This window comes from Vulpes lagopus, chromosome 10, assembly GCF_018345385.1.
Source record: "Vulpes lagopus strain Blue_001 chromosome 10, ASM1834538v1, whole genome shotgun sequence".
NCBI classification, from domain to species: Eukaryota; Metazoa; Chordata; class Mammalia; order Carnivora; family Canidae; genus Vulpes; species Vulpes lagopus.
Window position 1 is genome coordinate 1223204 of NC_054833.1, and position 4466 is coordinate 1227669.

Sequence of the window (4466 nt, forward strand, 5' to 3'; positions counted from 1 at the left end):
TTTTTTTTCTTTTTAACTTTAGAGAAATCGAATCATATAGATGAATATGAAGGATAACCATGAAGCTGAAAGGAGAGAAGCCTGGTTTTGAATACATAGGCAACAGGTGGCCAAGGGCTCAGGTGTGAACAAAGATTCCAGCAAGGTAAGATCATCTGGGGATCTAATAGCTGTAAGGCCAAGTGCCCGGAGGAGGAATGGAAACTATCTGCACGGACTGAGAGGTTGTTTCAGATACTTTTGCGTAAGAGACCGCTAGTTTTTTCAAGGATGCCCTGGGGCTACCTTTGGAAGGCGGGAGAAAGAAAAGACAGTCTCTGAGCGGGACAATTAGGAAGGCGCAGGCAACAGGTGTTAGCTAAGAAACGAGGAGATGGAAAAGCTTTAGAACAGCTTTGTAGAATTCTTTGTCCGGAAGAAACCGGCTTCGCTGACAAAAGCGAGTCCAGGGACATAACTAGAAAGCGACCTGGTCCTGTTTCCTCCTCGAAGGTCCCTAGATCAGGTGGTCACAACGCACTCATAGACTCTCTCACACACACCTGCTCAGTGTCGAGACTAGAAACAGGAGACTTCTAGGAGGCAGGACGTCCCATTGCCGAGGAGGAGGGCACCGAGCCTCCCGCGAGTCTAGGACCGCCCACTTCCCCGCACCCCTGCGAGTGACGGGTCCACCAGTCCTGCCTGCCGCAAGGAGTCTCCCCGCACCTCCCGCCCCGGTCGCCCCGCCTCCGCAGGGACCTCACTCTGTCCTGCCCCCCCCCCCCGCCCCTCTGTCCTGCGGGGCTATCGCCCCATCCCCACCCCGCCCCCCGGCCCCCGCGCGGGCCGTCGCCCCCACGGAGCTCGGGACCCAGGCTCTGCCCCGCCCTGGTCCTGCTCGGGTCGCGGAGGGCCGGGCGGCCGAGCTGTGGGTCGGCGAGTGCGCGGGTGGAGGCGCGGGAGATTTTAGTTTTGAATCCGCCCCTGGAAATCCGAGCGGGAAGCCCTAACCCGTGACCGCCGAGCTTCCGAGGAAGGGCTCCAGGTCTGGTTTTTCTCGAGCAGCTTGCAAAGGCGCGGACGTCTTAGAGATGCCTCACAGGCAGCGTGTGACAGGGAAATGTGGAGCAGCCCTAGGGCGGAAGACAGAAGAGGAGGAGGGTGGAAAAGAGGAAGCGATGTGGACACCCCGGGGTGACTGTGCATATGCAAATTTGTAAGATTCAAAGCGGCCTCCCTCGCAGGCAGCAGAGTGGCGCAGCGGGAGCGTGCTGGGCCCATAACCCAGAGGTCGATGGATCGAAACCATCCTCTGCTAGCGTTTTATACTCACAACGCAAAATCAGCTCGCCTTTCTCACGTTCCAAAAATCCCGCAGAGCAGCAGGTGGAGGAAGCCAAGTCCCAAACGTTCATGACACCGATACCACTGCTTTACATTTCTTTTCTCTTTCGGATCTCGTTGAAAATGAGCAATCCTCAAAATTGTGTCTCCATCAACACTTTTAAATCTCATAACATATTGGGGGAACGAGGCACCATCTTATTTACTGTCCATATGCACTGACTCCCGGCTCCTTCACCTTCTCAAAGCTGCTACCGTGTCTCGTGAAGGAATGAAGATGTGCAGGGACAGAGGCCTTTTCACCTACCTGGTCCATCCTGCCTTTCAACAACAGGATGCAGCTCCAGGTAAAACGTGGAATGAAAAAATAGAACAAGTGGGTACAAGCGGATTCCGTGTGTTGGCGGGGAGCGGCACGCAGTATAGGGCTCACGCCCCTGGAAGGACCGACAGGTGTGGGCAGAAATGGCAGAACTGGCCAAAGTGGGGTGGGCAGGGGAGAGGGGAGTGCAGGGGGAGGGGCGGGGAGACGGCGGAGGACAGGAGCGTGGCGGAAGGCGAGGAGTGACAAGCATGGTGGGTTTGCAGGGAGTTCGTTTCCCTGGGGGACAGAAGCCCCTCTCAAGGGAGGGCGTCACGTTTGTCCGTTGCTCTTCCATTAACATCCCGGGAACCCCTAACTCCGAAAGAAAAAACGGCAAGAATTGAACCCCCTGCCTTGGGCCTCAACCTTCATCCTTTACCCAATTTATGGCTGCCCTGAAGTTCTTCCCACTTGCCAAAGTCATTGGTGGAAGTGGCACTTCTTCCTGCTGCTGAGCTGGCGCGGAACCTGAGTCCACTGAAAGGCCGGCTCTAAGGGCTCCTTCTGCAAGCATTACCTGCAGGAATATTCATTCCCTCCCCCAGAAAAATCCCACCGTGTTCTGAGCCACTTTCCTGTAATTCCTCCTTGGAGGAATTGGGCAAATACCACCCAATAATCGTGCAAGGAGGAAATGCAGTGCTCAGTGCCTCCGAGCTCCGTTGCAGCGTCGACCCGCGCACCTGAAAGACCACCAGTAGCTTCTAAGCACGAGTGCAACTCGTGCTTCCTGGAGCTCCTAGTCATTTTATAAAGTGAATGCGGCAGCCCCAACATGAGGCCTGAGTAGCTCAGTCGGTAGAGCATCAGACTTTTAATCTGAGGGTCCAGGGTTCAAGTCCCTGTTCAGGCGTTAACCAGGTATTTTATTTCAGTTCCGTCTAGGTAAGTGGAGCGCATTGAGAACATTTCCGGAGTTGGGGTATCCATCACAGCCCAACAGAGGCACATCCCCAAAATGGCTTACATTCTAGCTTTTCATTAATGACCTCTTCTCAATATTAAGTAAATCACGTTCCCAGATTTCCAAGAGGAACCGGAAAAGGGCATAACGTAAAAATAGGACACAAGTGACACAATTATTAAGACAGTCATTTTAAAATTCCCTTGATGTGATTCATTAATCTTGGAGTGACGGAGGTGGGGGGTGGGGGTGGCAATCTAGGTGGGCCTGACAAGAATTTAAGGGAGTAGTGGCTCTGCCCAGTCTGGCTCTGAGGCTCCCCACGGTTTGGAGGCACTCTTCCTACATAGAAAATCCGTGGCATCTTCAAAGCCTCAGTAAAAGACATAATGTGCAAACACATTTTGAAATGGTTTTAGCTGCCTTTTTTGTCTTTACATTTAAAAAATTTCTGTTGTTATCCAGGGATTTGGATTATGGTTAAAGACCCTGATCATGGGCTCCTAGTGTATGATTTCCATGGACAGAGTGTTAAACCACCTGGCTGTGAAACAAAGGTCCTGAGAATTCAGTTTTTGTGATTCTGCATGTTTTTAGTCTGATGATATGAAGTATAAATATGGCACTGAAGTTCATCATATCAGTTTTCCTTCTTTGCTGTTATATTGTTAATTTGAAATAATCAGGTGTGTGCAGTTTTAATCTCTACCCTGTCCTTGTGTATCTTATTATTTTTGTACACACATGAAAATGAAAAACCATTCTAAAAGTCAAAACTATGCAAAGAGATATACTCGGAGAAATGTCACTCACCCTGGTGGTTCTCTCCTATTTCTTCCTGCTGTCTCTCTCCACTCACCCCACCAACTCTCTGCAGGTCATCAGTCTCTGCAGTTTCTGGTTTATCCTTCCCGCATCTCCTTTTGAATAAACAAGCAGGATCATAATTTTTAAATGTCCTCTTCTTTCTTGGGCTAAACATAGCATACTATTGATGTTGATTTGCATTTAATTTTTTCACTTAATGACAGATCCTAGATATTGCTTGTCAGTTCTTAGAGATCTTTTCTGTTCTTTTTAAATATTTTTACAGCTGCATAATTACTCCATTGTGTGGAAGTAACAATTTATTTAACCACTTTCAACCTAAAAATATGAGTTTTTAGGTTGTTTGCAATTACAAACAATGCTGCAACAAATAAATAGGAACATGTGTATTTTCATTCTGTTGAAGGTAGATTTTCAGGGTAAATCACTAGATTTGGGGTTGGCAGAAGTGATGAATGCCTATGTAATCTTGTTAGATATATCCAAATTCCCCTCCAAAAAACAAACAACAAACAAACAAACAAATTCCCCTCCATAATGGTTGTATCAATTTGCATTCCCACCAGCAAGAAATCAATGCCTGTTCCCCAGAGCATGGACATACTTTTTAATTTTTGCAAATCTGATAGAAGAAAAATGGCACCTCAGTTTGCTGTCAATTTTCATTTCTTTATCTATTAGAGAGTTTGGACACATATTCATATGTATAATTGCTTTTTTCTATCTTTAAAATGATTATCTATTAACATCTTTTGACTATTTTACTATGAAGTTTTGGCTTTTTTTCCCCCAATCATTAATTGTTTATCTCTCTATATCAGAGATATTAACCTTTATCTGTGATAAGTATTGCAAATACTCTTTCCTTCTCCCCTCCTTCCCCCTAATTTGTCAGGTATTTTTGTTTGCTTACCATATTTTCTGAATTTTAAGTATTTTTAGACACTTGAATGTATCAAATTGTGGTGCTCACAAATGAATAGACAAATGGCTCAGTGCAATAAAATACAAAGTCCAGAAAGAAACCAGATCACATAAGGACAT

General features: G+C 47.2%; 2 non-coding genes across 2 annotated transcripts; both read left to right on the top strand.

Moving 5' to 3' along the window:
- Window positions 1-1228: 1228 nt before the first annotated feature.
- On the top strand, window positions 1229-1300 carry TRNAM-CAU. The gene has a single exon. It is a non-coding gene; the product is annotated as a tRNA-Met (tRNA).
- A 1170-nt stretch (window positions 1301-2470) lies between these two features.
- TRNAK-UUU lies at window positions 2471-2543 on the top strand. Its single transcript has one exon. It is a non-coding gene; the product is annotated as a tRNA-Lys (tRNA).
- Window positions 2544-4466: the final 1923 nt, after the last annotated feature.